Source organism: Haliaeetus albicilla, chromosome 6 (assembly GCF_947461875.1).
Source record: "Haliaeetus albicilla chromosome 6, bHalAlb1.1, whole genome shotgun sequence".
Classification (NCBI taxonomy): Eukaryota; Metazoa; Chordata; class Aves; order Accipitriformes; family Accipitridae; genus Haliaeetus; species Haliaeetus albicilla.
In genome coordinates, this window is record NC_091488.1 from 12,783,107 (window position 1) to 12,801,616 (window position 18,510).

Below are 18,510 nucleotides of genomic sequence, written 5' to 3' on the forward strand. Positions count from 1 at the left end.
AATGGTGTGTGCTATTGCAAGAGCCACTGATATGGTACCCAAGAGCCTTCCGTGGCCCCAGGTAAGGAAAAGGTTTCTCACACCATTCTAGTCAAACAAAAGCCTTCCCCCTCCACTTTAGTTTCTGCACTTTCGATACTCAGCCCAGCTTAATCTTCACTGCACCCGCATACAGTATTTAGCCATGTTATTAAGCCTTTGTAGACTGCAGCAGACACACCACATTATATGAAAAATATAGGAATTAATGTAATTGTTTTTAAACATGGCACAGTCTCCAGCATCAATTAAATACTTAAAGTAAAAGGTATGCATGGAAGATAATGGTAGGAGTATAAAAATGGCACTGGGCAAACAACTCTAAAAGAACATGAATTTCTGGTTGAGGAAAAAAAAAAAAAAAAATCAGGAGGGGAAGCCTAAGAAAGTTTCCATTACATGAAATGTCTCCCAATTAATTCATGAAACTTTTGTTGTGAAAATTAATATAGAAAGATTTGAGGACTTAAAAAAAATTCTCAGTATTCCTTATTTTTATTCGTTTGAATAGCATGTTTTGATACATACGTCAAATCATATTTTTATCTTGAAAAACCTTAAGTCAACGAATTGGCTGATCAGATGTTGGAAATGAACAGAGTGAAAGGAAAAGAGTCAAAAAGTGGGAGGAAGCATTAAAGAGAAAATGTTTCTCTTTGCCAATTGAAAATGAAACAGGAATGAGAATTTCATTTTCATGAAATGCATATTGACATGAATATAAATTCTGAGCAAATTAAGAGTTTTGACCATAAAATAACTACCCCAAATCCACTGCAAAAAACCATAAACCCCAGGTCCTCACATCTTCCTTAACACTTTTGCTCTTACTCCCCAGCGATGATGTGGAAGAGAATGGTGAATTTCCTGGCCACAAGAGATGTGGGCAGTGTTTTAAAGGTATAGCGAAGCTCAATAGGACGTGCAGTGCTGATGGAAAGAGGAATGAGAGAGGTGAGAAGACTGGAAAAATATACTCCTTAAGACAGAAAACCTGACAAAGTAAGAATACAAGAGTACTGGGGAATGGCAAGCTGACTTAACAGCCTGTGAGCAATGATGAGCATTTCTAATGCTTTACGCCTACAGTAGCAAGTTCATGCTCAGCTTTCACTCCAGTGTCTGTCTCCCAAGCTGAAAAATGAGTTAGCTAATAACCTGCACATTTCCTATACGGTTCACTTGGGAACAGCATCATTTACTTATCATCAGAAGTTTTATTTAGACACTGAGTAATAAGCTTGTCACGTAAGTAGGTCAAAGGCACTATCTGAAACACAAGTATCGATCCAAGATATCTCCTCCATGAAATTTTACAGTTAAATATTGACACATAGGAAAGCATCTAGATCCAGGACATTTTTCATTCCTTAAGCTGCATCCAATTATTTTTATCCTGTATATCACTTTGTCACTATCATTGAGATATACATTTTTTTCAGCTCATCTTTTGCCTTAAAAGACAGCTTGACTTCTCTTGTATGTTCATGTGTTGGTTGAACACAGCCCTCCATGTTATCCTCTGTTCCCTGCATCCACTGACTGGCAGATGATAAAAATCTTCTTCCCATCAGCTGCAGGCAGGTAAAGAGCATGCTGTGAGCCCACTGACAGAGGAGAACAACTGGGCTCCTCTGCACCTATGCAGCCTGGAAAGAAGCGATCATGAGGACAGAGCATAATGACACTTGGAGAAGGTGGTTTATTTCAATGTACTGCAGAAGGGGACCAGCTTGGGTGCCAAGCAAAGGTCAACTTTGAGGGACCTCATTTCACAGAGCCAAGTATGGGGGAGGGAGGAGGATTAGAGGGGAAGAGGAGTCCTGAGCCATGACTGAATCGCATCAGAAATCCACAATACCAACAGCAGGACAAAACCCACCTTAAACCTGATAGCAAGAGGTCCGAGTACCCCCTTGCTCTGAGGCTGGGTGGGCACAGTACCAGCGGGCAGCCCTGATGTCTATGCATGCACACATGCACACGTACACACACGCCGGTCCATCATTGAATGTGCTTGAGCAGTTCTCACCAAGGACAGCTTATCAGCAAGACAGGTATGAGAAAACAATAAAGGCCAATATAATCACACCTGCTTGTCTCATCACTGGGCAAATACTGTGGGACTCATGCTGAGGAGTGCTGAGTCCCTTGAAATTCATCCAAAGCCACCCTGTGCCTCTTAGGATCTGAAATCCTGGACACTCATATGCTAAATAAAATCGATCAAAATATCTGAGGGAAGAGTTTTCTCTTAAAAGGAAAAAAAAGTCAGTTTAAATAGAATCAAAATGTTTTGCAGAAATGGTTTGATATAAGTGTTTTCAAGAAAGGAAGAGACCAAACAGTTTTTCAGATTAACAAAATGGCACGAGAAAATTGTTTTGATGGGGTGATTTTGTTGGTTTTTTTTTTAAACTATGTTCTCTCTATTAAAATATGTTTACCTGTATAACAGTATTGTATAAGATGTCCATACTGCCAAAGTGAAAGGTTTCTGGAGAATTTTCATTAGGAATAACTGAATTTTGTTTTGCAAGAAATGTGGCCTTTTTATTCCCACACAGTATTTAAATGTCAACACTGGACTTCAGAACAGAAGTACTAATTTCTCAGCAGCTCCACCACTAAAAGCGTGCTTACCCTGATTAAAAGTTTCATGGTAACTCCTGTAATAAAGGCAGCAGCCAGATAAAGATACTTTTCCTCAAGGAGAGGGGAAAAACTCTGTAACCCATACTTGCTTGGAAAAGAGTTAAAGTTATTACATCTTTCCACAATGGCACATTCCTTAGACTGGACAGAAACCATCGAAAGCACATAGAAGTCATGTAGCACATACCAAAACCAGTCAATTTCTCACTTTCCCACAGAGAAAATTGGCCATTGGGCGTTTTCATCTCCGCATCTCCAAGTCATTACATACCCAACCACTCACAGGATAAACTTCAGCTAATTAGATCACAGTCTCCCATGTTTTAATCCTTGAATATCATTTAAAGTTTACACCATAACACCAAAAGCTCCTTGACACTGACAGCTTAATTTGCTATCACTGATCACTCCACTGCCACTTTAATCACATAGGCTGCAGTGTCAGAGACCCACTGAATTGGCTACCTGTGGTGTAATCTTGGGTGCGTAATACTGAGTTTTATATTAATAAAGGCTGATATCACCATGATGCACTCCTGAGGCAGATAGGAGATGCTGAAATGAGTGGAGTAATGAGAAACCCCACCCTTTCCATATATACTTGTTAATAACTGGTTTCCCTTAATAAAGCTTTTCCAAAGGACTGGCCTTTTCCTTCCCAGCAGCCATACATAATACCCACATAAGCATAAACGAAGATGTTTCCTTCCAAAGCATTGCTTTTATGCAATGTCAAAAGGTGCATCTCCATCAAGCCAGGGGCATGTAAAGAGAAAACCAACATTAAGCACATGAAAGTGAAGTCAAAGTGGGAACTGTCCTGTCTGTGAATATGCCTTTGTGGACAAGACAGTACGTTCCCACCCCACCCTCTCTTTTTCCAAAGGGTATCTCTTCTCACAAGATGGGCCAGAAAATTACTTATGCCCACCCTGCACCCCCTTGAGTTCATCACATCTTAGTGCCATCCTGCCACCATTAGTGACTTCAGGAACTGGGCTGGACAATGAAGAGCAGCAGCTGGGCTGTGGGTCCTCCTGCCCTCAGGGCTGCCCCACTTCAGAGACACCAGCCTCCAGCAGAGAGGCAGAGCACAGAAAGGGACAAGCAGCCACAGCTACTTCTCCCAGAGTCCGTCTCTTGCCATCCTTGGGCAGATGCTTATTACACACAGGCAACAGAAGAATCAAGGCCAAAATTTGTACACTTTGTTTTTATCATTCATTTCCTGCTAACTGGCCTAGAAGTCCATCTTGCAGCCTGCTTTTGCTGTAAATCAAATCCTTTTTCTTTTTCCTTTGCTATTGCCATAGAGGATGACATTTTCTCTCAAGCCCTCCTAAAGCTTCCTCTCCTTCTTGCTGTGCTAGCTTGCATTTAAGTTAATTGGAGAGAGATCATCAGCCAAGTGAAGTAAGGTCTGAACACAGCTGTGTGTCATATCTCTCTGTCTATAAGATAAAGCTGGGTGGAGCCCAGGGAGGAAAGGAGAGCAGAGGGGAGCTGGTGTGGGGCAGGCGTGAAGGACCTAGGAGGGAAAGACGCAGTACAGGAGAGGGCGAGATGCACACAGCTCCTTGCCCAGTACGGTGAATGGGGAGCAATGGGAGGATGACGAGAGCCCCTGGTATTTAAGTTAGGCATGTAATCCATCCCTGCAGGGAGATGGCAGAGTAGGGCGAGAGGGATGCAGGCAACTGAAAATCCCTGAAATAGAGGGACAGGAACACAGTGTGGCACAGTTCGTGCCTAGCAGCATTCATAGCACTGACATAAAGGACCACACAGGCTACTAAAAGGACGGCAGTCATACCAGACTCCTACCTCTCAAAAAAAAAACAAAACAAAAAAAACCGCACCCACCTTCTCCTTCCATCTGCATATCAAAAATTTTGGTCCAGATCCTGAAAGCTGACCCACAATAAGGGAGGCAGACCAACCTTGTTGACCTCCAGAGAGCCCAGCCAGGCTCAGAACAGGCCCTGGAGGTGGCCTTTGAGGATTAACACTGATTTGGGGAAAGGTGTGTGAAGGGTCTGATGCATCCCTGCAGATCAGAGGCAGATGAGAGACCTCAAGCTGAAAAGGGTGGGTCTGGGCACTGAAGAATCATCACTCCACACAAAGAAAAGCATCCAAAAATACCACAGCTTTACCATTACTGATCTTGAGGGAGCACGGGAGGAGCCCCAGGACCATACGAGCCCCAGACCTTTACAACCAAAGCAAGTCATGCACCTGCCTCCAGGAAACTGTGACATGAGACTGGGGGCTGAGGCAGCACGTGGCTACAGCAGGGCTGGTGGCAAGCACCCCGATGCGGGTGGGCCTGTGCCCAGGCACCGTCCCTCCTCCCTCACCTCCTGGCTGGGGAAAGAGTGGGTGAAGGGCATGGCCCCAGTTGCCTCCAGTTAGCCTGCCCGCTAGTATGGAAGGGCAAGGGAAGATGAAATTAGGGGATAACGAGGACGAATGAACCGTGATCACTCCAATAGACAGCAACCTGCACACAGTGTTGACTAATTGCTGTGGCAATTTCAGTAACACGGCACAGGGTTGGAGGGGTTTGCAAGAGGACAACGTGCAAAAGCCCACGAGGTTTTATTTCCTCTCAGAGAGGACGGGTGACATCCAGACGCCATGCCAAGCCTTGCCTTGACTCAGCAAAGCCATGAGTGCAAGACACTCACCCACCGAGAGCAGAAAGTACCTTGTGCTTGTCACATGGAAAGCACTATGGCAACCGGAGGTGAACACAGGAGGGCCAGATCCTGAGGTGATTACTCTGACCTTACTCAGTGGGAATTTTGCCTGAACAACAACTGAGTAATGACTTTACGTGTTGGCACACACATGACACACCATTGCGTTTTATATGGGAGTTGTCTAGATTTCTAATTAGTTTGCACTTGTCCTGGTTATATTTTGACAAAACAGCACTAGACAAGCCAATTTTCCTCTACCCCCTCCTGTGTTTAATGCACCTAGAAAACACCTGGGGGGGGAACCTAGCTCCATGCTGCAACCTGAGCACAGCTACAAGGTGCACAAGTGCAAACTCACTGCAGACTTTGGGTGTGCTCCAGGGATGGTGGCAGGGGAAGCCCGACTCTGCTTTGGACTACAGCATGGACAGGAGCTTTTCCACCGAGCACAGGCACTGGTGTGCATGGCTGGACTTTATCCACCACCTCCCGTCCCGTAAGGTGCTGCAACTATGCCAGCTGAGTGCAAAGATGTGACCCTGTGCCATCTTTGCTGAAGGCTGTGGGGACAGCTGGGGTTTATAGGGCAAGGAAAGCACCATCTGCTCGCCTTGATTTCAGCTCTGCCCACAACAGACATTTACCACCTAGAGCATAGGTCACGACACACCTCTCTGTTCAGGTCTCAGGACAACCCTCCCCAGCACTGCCCAGATTGACAGACGCCTTGTCCTGTTTGTGGTTTAATGCTTCTCCACCACCACGACGTTTGGGAAGAAATCCTAAACCAGCAGTGTCTCTGATCCAAGACTCAGAGGCTGCCCAACCTCCTCCTCCTCACTGCAAGCAGCCGCACACCCTGACGCAGGCCTGACCCGTGATGACTGTTCTCCCCAGCCCCATTTCCTGGTCAAAGTTCTCCTACTCCTCTGATTGTACACTTAAGTTATATAATAACACCCCATAAGTGCCGTAAAGTGTTTCAGCATCACTGTAACACTGCTTCTGAAGATGAAAAATAAAACCCTGTCACCCCCACAGACCTCTGTCACCAAAAGTTATTACAGAATTCATTCCAGCTGAGGCTGAAAGGAGAACATTGCAAGTTTTACGAGATGACTCTTGTTCTTTGAATAGACAGAAAGATATTCCCCTTGCAGACACCTGCAATTTTATTTCTAAACCCAAAGGAAGATGTATGTGCGTAATTATGCAGCAACATGCTTTCAGTCAGGGATTTAATAGTAAGATACAAGAAAGAAAAACATCATGTGTGTCAAACCAAATACTATCCTTATGAAACACAGTGATAACAACAGATCAAACCAGAGAGCAGAGCGCAACGCATACTGCAAACAGCCCCCAAAGTCACATCAGTCTGTACAATAGGAGGGTTCGCATCCCTCCCACAGCCTCACTGAAGCTGACGGGAGCGCAAAGAGCAGCCAAGCCCAACGTGCTGCTCAGTCTGAAACCTCCACCTGTTGTGACAAGAGTGTTGTTATAGGAGATATGCTGCAAGCATTTGGCACCTTTAGAATCTATTTTGATCTTCAGATAAGGTCAGTTTACTAAAACAAGCTCAGAAATTGCAAAGGTCTCGTTATCAGCTTAAAGGACAACAGTTCCAGAAAAGCTTTTAAGGGCATGGGTCAAGTATGCAATGTCAAGTTTAATAGCAGCAATTTAGGATGCTGCTACCTGTTAAGCTGTTTGCAACTCAGGTCTTTGCACTGCACCAGCAAAGTGGCCAGCCACCAGCAAGGCTGTAAAACAGACCACATGCTGGCACCTCAATCTTGCCAGGGCTGAGCTCACAGACTAGCTCAGACCCTATTACAGGCAATCACTTGGCACCGAACCAGCCAAAGCGCACGTGCACAGTCTCTCTGCCACCAAAGGCAGACTTCTGCTACTGAAAGCCAGTTTGCCCTTAAACCACCATGGACATTTCTGCTCCAAATGCATTTTTTTTACCTCATTTTACTGTTTAACTGGCACAATTAGCAGTGCATTCAAATAAAGAAATAAATGGAGATATAAGCACCCAAAAGCAGACTGGCGTATAACGCCTGAGGGGTTCCTTTCTAAAACGTGGAGGAACTCAGACTTCAAAACTGACCAAATGAGTTGAGCTTAAGACTCCTGCTAATTTTGAACAGTGGCCAAGTTTCCTATCCAGCTCGAGTGTGGGGTGACTAACACCCCTCCAGTCTCATCGGATATGTTTTTTTGGCATCACCATTGGTCTCATAGAACTTGCTCTGTAATCTGGCATTTTACTAAGTATGTGGATGTATATAACTTTCCTTAACTGGCAAGGAAGTTCACACTGAATCTATTTCTGAGGTTACCACACAGGGTAACCCAGCCACATTGCAACAGGATATATAAATCCCTGCAAACATCAACTTATAGGAAAAAAACCCCATTACTCACTTGGATTTTGTCATTGTTTGACCGCTTTACAGACTACATACAGGAGGCAACAAGTGTACGTGCATAGTTCCACGGAAAAAAGTCTCTGCCTTTTTCATACATAATAAAAGACACACAACCTTGAGTTTCCTGGCCAAAATATTTTTGGATGAAAAATTACTCTGACCTCAGAATTTAAATTTTTTATTTTGAGCAGTTTCAGTTTTTTCTGGGCAGCTTCACGTCACCTTCCTAAGATCAGTCACACAGTACAGAAATTGAGGTATACTACTATGCCCTTATTGTTTTCTGCTGACCTGAACTTCTTAGAACAGTTAGATTTTTATGATGTATTTCCTACCCATCCAAGCTATACCTTATTTCCTCAGTAGAGGTGTTTTTCAACACAGAAGCTTGATCCTAAAAGAAGGAAGGACATGATGTGCCCTAATTTCAGTTCTGACTGGATACCTGAAAATCCAGCAGCAGCAACTGACAGGCTCTAATCTGAAGCATTTCTGGATCAAATTTTTTTAAAACATTTTATATTTATATAAATTTATATTTATATTCAGCATAAAAACATAAAACCTCTCAACAGACAGGAATGCCAAGTTTCGTTCACCTGTAATTGTCTACTTATCTGTTCATATCTGTAAAGATACAGAACAGTCACCTTCCCTAAGCATTGACCCCTGTACTTTTTTCAAGACATTCCTGTGCTGACAAGTAAACCTGTGTTTATATGAAAGGCTCCATTTGTTTCATGCTTTTATACAATCCAGTACTGCTGATAATCAAACAACATGATAAAAAAAATAGGAGTCTCCCCTCTCCTGAAAAATTCCAAGTATTTTAAGTGTGGATGAGTACTTTGTCTGGGAAGCAGGAAGACAATGTGTCAACAGAGAAGTTACCATCCCAAAGCAGTAATGTTTAGGGCAGAAAAACAGATGTGGCAATAAAAGTCTTCTGAGGGCAATTCATTCTTGAAATTAAGATGAGATACTTGTCAGTCAATGGATCTGCTTAGTGTGAGTAGTTTCCCTCTCCTGAAGATATTTCAGCATGAAGAAAAAACAACGTAGTAGAATGTAATGAAATGATCTCCTAAAACCACACCCCACAAAAGCATTTCTTTCCCTTATTAGTTGAAAAGTGCCCTACTACAGATTTCTTGGGCTTACTTTCTACAAACATATATATTTTTTTTTTTCCTTATTGTGTGTTAGCACTGAATTAAATCATTTCTCCAGAGAGAGGTTTAGGAAACAATGAGGAGAAGGAGTGGCTTGTTTGGAAACATAATGACACAGCCGGACACACTCAATGTCAACAGAGATTTCAATGAACTTGCACAAGAAGATATTATGGGAGAGGTCTGCGCTGTAACTGGGTGAAATACTTCTGCTTGTATCAATAATGTATCATCATTACAATGCAAATCATTCTATACCAGGTTCTACCTTATGGCATTGGGACAGACATTCATTATGAAGCCATCCTTGGTCGTGAGAAACAAGAGGTCATTTCTTTCAGCACCCCATCAGTGACTTGTCTACAAATACCTGAACTCTCAGCTCCAGCACACAGCTGGCATAACAGCCTTGGAGAGGGTTACTTCATTTAAGAAGAAAAAGTAAGATGTGTTTATTAAGTAGATTTCTGTGTTGAAAGATACCATTTTAAAATCTATGTATTTCATGCAAGTTACTGAAGGTTCTTCCTGACAGACTTTTACATATGTGTGCGCCCTATGTGTGTGCACTGCTCCCCGCCCCCCAAAAAGTGTTTTTGAAATAATTGTCTTGTTCCCCCCGCCCCCCCCAAGAAACCTGGTATTTGGAAAATTATTTCTGTAATGAAGAAATTTCAAATCATACTCTGAAACCAAAGTAAGAAAGCCTCAAGAAGAAAGCACAGACTATTTCAGATTCTTTCAAGTTAAAAATTCTAATTCTCAGTGTTTGCAAAGATCATTTCTACCATCCCACTAACTCAAGAAATTAATTAATAAATAAATTTTTAGTTGGCCTTCGCTTCTTTACTTTTCCTCTTTGCTCTCCTCACTCCTGCCCTCCCAAGTCTCTCTTTCTCTCCTTCCCACAAACAGGCTTGTCAGACTTTTTTCTGAGCACAGACTAGAGGGCTGTCACCTGCTCCACCAGGCTGAAGACCAGCATCTCCTCCCAGATCTTGCTGTGCAGCCCAAGGACATGCCCCAACTTTTGCCTCAGCTCCATCCTCACCACCACTGGCAGGGTGACTGCTGCCTTTGCTCTGCCCCTTGTACTCCCTGCCCTGCTCTAAGGTAGGAGTTCATGTCAAGGCTCAGTAACTTGTTGCTATCAGAAGGGGAAGCTCCTGCTCTCCTTCCTTCCTCCTCCTCCTCCCTCCATGCACCCCATGGCAGGTAGCTGGGCAGAGGACACCCTGACTATTGGGATGCGCGGGAGGAAGGCAAGGGAGGGCAACCAGGGTTTGGCTTGTGGGCAGTCACCTCTTCCTCTGCTTGCTTAATGCACACCTGGTCTATTCTCTGCTTTTTCTTTGTATGAGAAGCCAAATGGTCACACACGACTTCTAGTATTATTTAAGCATCATATTCATCTTTGTGGAACTTGATCTTGCTGCTGACTCTGGTGGGAGCTGACTCAAGTGCATTGTTTGCTTAAATAAGTTGGTTTAATGTTATATTAGAAATGACCTCAAACCAAATGTAATTCAGCTTCTTGCTCATGCTCCCCACTTTGCATAACTAAACCCATAACTGGACTTTTTTTTTTTTTGTTCTAGAATTTACCCAGTATGCAAGCAATCCCAAACTTTATGGAAACATAGACCTTTCCATGGATATTAAGACTTAGCTGACCATCTAAATATCAGTCTCAGTGCTACTCCGGACTGTAGGTCCAGCCTGCTCTTCATAACAGCAGAAGAGAAGCTCAGCAACACTTGGGACATGCCTCTGTAGAAAGGCAGTGGAGCATGCTGTTTGTAAGCCTAGTTCATTCTGGGTAGAAATCCAGATGCAAAGTGTGTGTTAGAGAGTTGCTTTGTTTTTCATTGTTTTTTAATGGACAAGACTCTAGCCCTTATTTGTCACAGGGGAGGCCTGCCAAAAAAAGAACCAAGCAGAGATAGTCACACACACCCAAGCTTGCAGAGGTCTCCAAACAATGACTCAGCAACTAGACCTCTCTTGGCCATCTCGCAGCAACCTCAGCACAGCAGTAACAGCGATGACAGTTCGATGTCAACATTCGTTCTTCAACAGCTGATCTTTTCTGTAGGTTAAGCAAAGACTGTGGTAGGTGTGAAGATTATAAAGAGGTATGAATCTCTGCAGGGAGGGAAATGCAACAAAAGAGGAAGAAGAGACACAAAAATGGAAATAAGAGGGCTAGGGCATGGAGGGAGAGAGAGAAGGAGGCAGCAGAGTCAGACAAGTCAGAAAGAGTAGCAACCTAAAGGGCTAGCTTGTGAAGAAACCATTAAAAAACCCCCACTAATTAAAGACCAGAGAAAAATTATATCCTTGCTCCCTCTATGCAAGCTTCTTCTTGATAGCAGGGATTCTTCTACAGGGAGAGACAGAATAAAGACCTGACCTTAGACCTAGTTATTCCTATAAAGGAGCTACAAATAAATCTACAGCCCACAAAGACAGAGAGGACTCTGGGCTGAGACCACCCCCCCTATCTCCCCAAACTGCCAGCACTGTAGTTAAGGGAGAGCAGCTACAGCACCCCTCTTCTTCCCAAAAAGCTGCCTTGTCTTCCCAAACAGTGAGTGCCTCGGACAGAGCACATCTTTTGGAGGTAGGTGATGGGCCAACCTCCTCTGCCAGTGTAATTAGCTGTGAGCCACTGCAGGGCTGCCTGCCTCCCTGCAGGAATCATTGCTGAACTTTCTGCTCCAACCTGATGTTTGCTGGGGACTTTCAAAACATCCAAAAATATGATAAATGATTTATCTTTCCCTAACACAGGCTGGCTCCCCTCCCACCTCACAACACCCCAAGGGCACAATTAAAGCCTTTCTGGATAACAGGAACACTCCCTGGAGTGCTAATCATGCTGGAAAGATTGTTGGAGCATTTAGAAACCTAAAGCTTATCTTCTGTGCCATACAAAAGAGAATCTGCTTCTGCAGACATACTAATCTGCAGGATTCTATTTAAATTTCAGCTAATTCCCAGTCCCACACTGGGAATAAGAAAAGGCTGATTAGAAGTTGGGTGAATCTATATGTGCTGAATGGCCTAGAGAAGTAGGAACATTCATTTTGGCACTAATAAAACTGGGAAAGCTGTGGGTGGATGACTAAAAGGAACAAAGGGCTGCTTAACAGCATTGAGCTAGGGTAAAAAGGCCAGGAAGAAAAGCGCTCATAAAACTTTATGACTAAGATCAGAATGAGATGAGAAATACACTGGGAGAAGTGTTGGATCAGGAAACACACACCACTCAAAACCTACAGTAAGTCACGTTGACTCCCGCCTTTTAGGACAGGAGGTCTGCTGAAAGGGTCAAGTTCTGCTCTTTGATACCCCTGCAAAATGGTTGGTTTCCTTCAGTGAATTCATGTGGCTGCTCAAGGGAGATCCAGCCTAACATTTCAAAGCAAGATAAACGCAAAGGCGCCGAGCCACTGGTTATTCCAGAGTTGTATTAAGAACATCAGCGTTAGGAGGAGGGGAAAAATTACCCAAGGGAGGTTACAGGGCAACAGATGTGCCCTGAAGGACTCGAAACAAGGAGAAAGAACAACAGCTTCAGCCTTTGGGAAGAGAGGCCGAGCATTCAACCAAGCCGGAAACGGGACAACCTGGGGCCAATGTTACAGCACTTTGTCGGGGCCTGTATTTCTTCTGCCCTCGCTTTATTTGCCCTGTGGCTATACAGAGAACTTTCTCCTCCAAAGTTGTCAATTTGCAAGTCTCATGAGCTTTTAACTCGCTTAATAATCTGGTTTTTGCTAATGTATATTTTGAGCCACAGTCTCTGTTCATTAAAACCAATTTTCTTCTAGAAGCATAGAATGGTTTCAATATTTTGAAACAGCAACATGTGAGGTCCCCTGGAAAGCTAGTGTTCAGACTTATTAAAAAGATTACCAAAACACTCAAATAAGATTGATTTCTATTACATTTCAGAAGCAGTATTCAATATTAAAAACAAATACAGCACTGGGATAGATACCTAAAGTTCCATCGTTTTGTGCCTTGATTACCTTCTAATAGTTTTGTTGTCTTCTGCACCACCACCTCCCACCTTAAAACCTACAATCTGACAACCTTTGGCACTAATGTGTAGTAGACCAAGAAAACAACACTGAGCACAGATGTTTAATTCCAAGCTCTGTCATAAAGTCACCATGTCCCTTACAAAGCTTCACTCCAGATTTTAATTACTTTTAAAGATTATTTACAAAACTAATTAGGAATACTAGCGCAAGGCTGCTGGAACTACACAGAAAACAACCAGTAGGATTTTTAGGTTGCTTTGTTTTATTTAGTAAGGCTAAATTTGGGGTTCAGACACTCTGAACCATAGTCCTTATCAACATGATAATTTTCTGCCTGAAAGACTTCAAACATCTTTGCTTTCTAAGGAGATTTTAAACTTCTGCTATCAACACAACCCAAAAGGCAATGAACAGGATTAAACAGGTCCAGTGAAGCAGAGATGCACTTGGAGTGTTCTCCACACTTCCCACCACCTCCAGCAAAGCGAAAGGGGAGACACGAGACAGTAGCAGGAAAGCAGTGCTTGGGGCATTCCTAACCCTACAGCAAAAAATGTAACAAAAGACTCAGAAGAAAGCCTTCCGATTTCCAGATGACCTTCATTGTCTCAAGAGGTTTGTAAGTTCAGGTAAAATCTGGCTGCACGCGCATGTGCTTGGATATTTTCAAACTAATGCTGATAAATACTGATGTTCCTTGATTGTTCAAGTTCATTGATTATAACAGACCTTTTTATGCTCCAAATGAACATGAGATTCTTCAAAGCTATTCCTTCATCTGGCATTTAAGATGGACAGGGCGATCCATGTGCTTGCAAGTAGACAACACATTTACAGTGTATGCCAAGACGTATTCAGAAGAACATGCTTACTCTTTTACATATAAAGGCATCTCATTGTAGCATGGAAACACTGATGAGTGCTTTGCTACTGATGCAGGTATGCTGTCAGGGCCAGAAGCGACTTTCAGTGCTGTTTTGTGGACATGAGGAGGAGGAAGCCCACAACCTTCCAAACCACAAGTTGCTCCAGCTCTGTTTCCCACACCTCAGCCTACAACTCTCCTACGAGAAACTGTAACTTCTCAGGTCAAATCACTGACCGAGGACACCTAGTGGGCTTCTGCTTAAATAACACCACCACAAAAACTCAGAGAACGATTTATTAAAAACGATAATTACCATTAAATCTTCTTAATTTCTCTCCCCCCCCCGCCTTTTTTTTTTTAAATTAAATTCAGTTACTGATGCTACAGAAAAAAAAAATCCCAGTCTATTTTCCCAAATGTTTTCTAAGCTCAGTCATGCCACCACACACTGCTTCATTTTCTTTCCCTTTCCACATTCTTTGCTTAGACTGGTGTTTCTCAGAGTTTGAGGTCAACAGATCACCGCCATATTTTGAAAGTGTTTCATGGACCTAAACCCATCAGTAGAGTCAATCAGCATTAGCAAGCTCATCAGCATTACCGGTTAGAAGGGCTCCATGGCCTCAAACCACCAGCAGAGCTCCAAAATGCAGGACAGCAACCAGTAATTTAAACTGGTGGCAGGCAGAACTTTTCATTTTTACCCATTTGTAATGACTAGAGTATTATCCTGTCAACAGTAAAACAAATAAATACATGCTTAAGTCTTTTATTGTTGAATCACTAATATATTGAGCACAAATAGATTATTGATGCAGTTGGCAGAGTTTTTACAGAGGACACTGTAAAAAACAGTTCATGATTTCTAATTTTTTGGAGCAGGACTAACAATATGAAGACATTTTAGGATGTAATCTGATCCTTGACAGATTTTTTTTTTATTTTTTTTTTGTGGGCTAAAGCACTTCTTTCCTTTTGATTTCTCTAAGCTGAGCACTTTTGTTTTGGATTACTGCAGCTGCATGAGAAGTTTTTTTTTTTTTAAAAAGCCAAAGTTAAATGCTGTGTGTCACTTTGGGTTTCTCAGTCCATCTTCTGCTTTAGTTCTGGAACTAAGCTTTTATTAGATTGGAGCTCTGGAAAAGCTATTTTCTGTTCTCAGCTCCTCCAGAGTATTGATTTAGAGCAGTATCTGAAACCATAAGACATGAGCAGGTAAACTAACAACTTTATCTACTTCATTGCAGATTTAGTTAAAAAAAAAAAAAGACACACACACACAAAAAAAGACAGCCCCTCTTCAATACCTGGTGGATATGTGCTGAGCACCCATACTGTTCTTTCACCCCTCCAGGTAGATAATGCAATGATTGATAAATCAGCCTGTGCTCCATCCTGCCCCTTAATTGCCTTAAATACCTGTTTCATCATATTCCCTCTGCTGGATCCCATGTCTGAGAGGCATACGAAGCCAGACAGTGAAGATGTTTGATGGCTTCAAAGTAAATAGAGGCTAACAGAGACAGGAGAACCTCTTCCCACCCCTCCCAATCAAAGCTAAACATACTTCTGAAACATACTTCAGTTTAAGAGCGGATTGACTGGGGAGGGCCATTTCTCCTCCTCTCTCTGATGATAACACAAAGCCAAGAGCTCCCCAAAGTAGCAAGCACCAGCCTGAAACGGGTCAGAGCACCCGGGGCGGGGAAGATGTATGGAGAAGCAGCTGTAATATAGTCTAATGACAGAATTCACAATGAAAAAGCCAGGATGATTTCAAATCTCTTCCTAATATAAAAACACCTGGGAAATTGGTAACTGGACCAGTATTCAGTCTCTCTCTGGGTAAATTCACCTGAATGTACAGGATAATTCACTGGTACAAGGCAGTACGGTTAGTTTTTTATTTTATGAAATCAAATCGCCTTCATTTTAAGAGCTGAGTATAGGGAGGGTACAAGAGCGTACATACATACTGAACACAGCAGTATGAGGAAGAGAACAAGGCGACAGGATGAGCCACCACGATGGCTTGCACACTGAAGCCCTATGGCTAAAAAGCAGGGTCATGTCCCTGACTAAAAGGCAAGCTCGAGATAAGGACACTGCTCCTTTGGGGAGCTGAAGGATGACGCACTTCCCATTCACTTGGGTGCTAAGTCAGCCTTTCTGAAGGAAATGATTTCCCTTCTGCCCACGCTGTGTTTGGTGCTGTCTTACTGAATGAAATTCCATTATCGGGCACTGATAAGAGCAGGATACAGGCTCCATCATCACCCAAATTCTTCATTTCTTACCAAGAGATTTGTGTTATGTTAACTGAGCACGCAGTTCATGCTAGGAGAGCAACACTCTCTGGCCATCCATTCAGAATAACAAGCTATGAAATTCAGAACTTCAATATGAAAAGCAGAGGTAAGACAAGCTCATCAGAGCAAGAATTAATACATCTCAGCACTACTGAATACTGTGAACACTAAGCACGATGCTGTTTCTCTGACTAGACATGAACAGGCATGAGATGTGTGCTTTTGTGCTAAAACAAGAGTCACAGCAGTGAAGTATCACCAGTTTCCTTCCCAGCACCCAGGAACGCTGTCAGCTGTGTGACAGTAAAGCTCATCTATAATTACACTACAATGCAAAACCAGAGATCTGCTGGGTTATCTCCTTTTCAGATTTAGTGTAGTCAATAGCTCGCAGACTTTGTTCAGTGCTATCTAAACCACCACTGACAGAGGAACTTTTACTATCTCTCTCTTTGAAGATTAGAACTTTTCCACCACTCTTGGTGTTAGGCATGAGAGTCCTTCAGGGAAAGGGAGCAAGTCTCGCCCAGTTCCTTGTTCTAAGCAAGTACTGAATCATCATTTAAACAATACAAACCGATAAACAGACCGTCATGGTCTCAACTTTTGCCCTGAGCCTTGTGGACCCTCCCTAAGCATCTGCTTGGCATAGGGCAGAGGAGTCTATGCTGGCACTACCCTTATCCCGAAAAGTGCACGCACTTCAAATAAGTATTATCATAAGGAAAGATTATCAACAGATAATGATCTGGGGAGCAAGGAGGATTACCCTAGTAAAGACCACGAATACAAGGCAGTCTCGATGGTTGAAGTTTCACATTTTCCTGTGCTTGCAGAGGATATAGGTAACCTATAATCTCCCCTCTGCACCCTCCAGGCACCGCAGCTGGCCATCCATAATCCCACAGGGTTTCATCATCAGGAAAGTCTCCTGACAGGCTGTTTTCTTCTCCTTCGCAATGCTTCCCTTCCTGGCTTCAAAATTTAAATGCGTTGCCAGTTTTTATGATTTTATCACAACTGTCCCACGTTGTTGTTGTTTTAATTAAAATCTGCACTCCCAAAGGCAAGCAATTAAGCAGGAATCTCAGGCTTCATTTAAAAAAAATAATTTCCAGACCTCAGAAATGTTAAGGAAAAGCTTGAAAATGAAAAAAAAAAAAAATATTCTAGACATTAAAATGTAGAATGAGACACAGAAAAACCAGAGTTTTTAAAAATGAGAACAAGACTGTTTCTATTCCAAACTTTTAGGTTTTTTAAATAAAATAATTCTCCCCCACCTGGAGGGAATAGAATAGGAGGGGATGAAGCTTGAGTCAGTTTTGACTGTCTGGGATTACTAATACTGAATTTTACAGTTGATTTGGCAAATAAAATCTGATTAGTCTAAAGAGGTCAAATAATCTCATATGCAAGGAGAAAGGACAATTATAAAACTTATTCATTGTTCTAATCCCTGTAATGAATGTCTCGGATTAATTGAAAATTAATTCTGCTTTGTTTTTGCTATTGTTTACACAGCACTAAGAGAACATCAGATGCTTTATGAATGCTGGAGGCTGACTTAAATAACTGAAATCTGAACACATGACCTTTATGTGAGGAATGGAAGCTGAGTATGCTTTAATTATGTTTTCTGACCAGTCCCAGACTGTATCTTTTGCTAAGCTGAATAGCATTAAAGATACAAAATGCATGCTTTGTGGCACCAGAGGAAGACAGGCAGATTCAGGCCCACAATAGCCTTCCTGTTCTTACAGGACAGCTAGTGTCTTCACTAGCAAAATGCTTAAATATCATCAATTCCTTGCATGTGTCTTTGCTCTGTTATAGCCATATAAGCTCTCACACAAATGCGTCACTTAGATGACCTCATCTGATGGACTCTTCAAAAGAGTTTATTTACTGTGACCCTAGAAGAGCACTACAAACCTTCAGGTGAGGACACCATTATACAGGCACCATCTAAACAAGCACCACAAAGACATGCCCTTCCACAGAGGACCCAAAGTTCACAGCCTTGAATTCAGACAATGATATCCCAGGCAAGAAAGTGGACAAACAGGACTAGGTGGAGAGAGTAAGTTCACACACTGGTCTAGACATAGTGGCCACTAAGGAGTTTGGAATTTTATTTATTTATGTATTTATTTAATAAGATCCACTGAAGAGGCACATTTGCAAACTACCATAAGACCTGAACCCCTTCAGCTCTGTAGCAATGCCATTCACTATTGCAATGCATAATATCCAAAGGGACAAA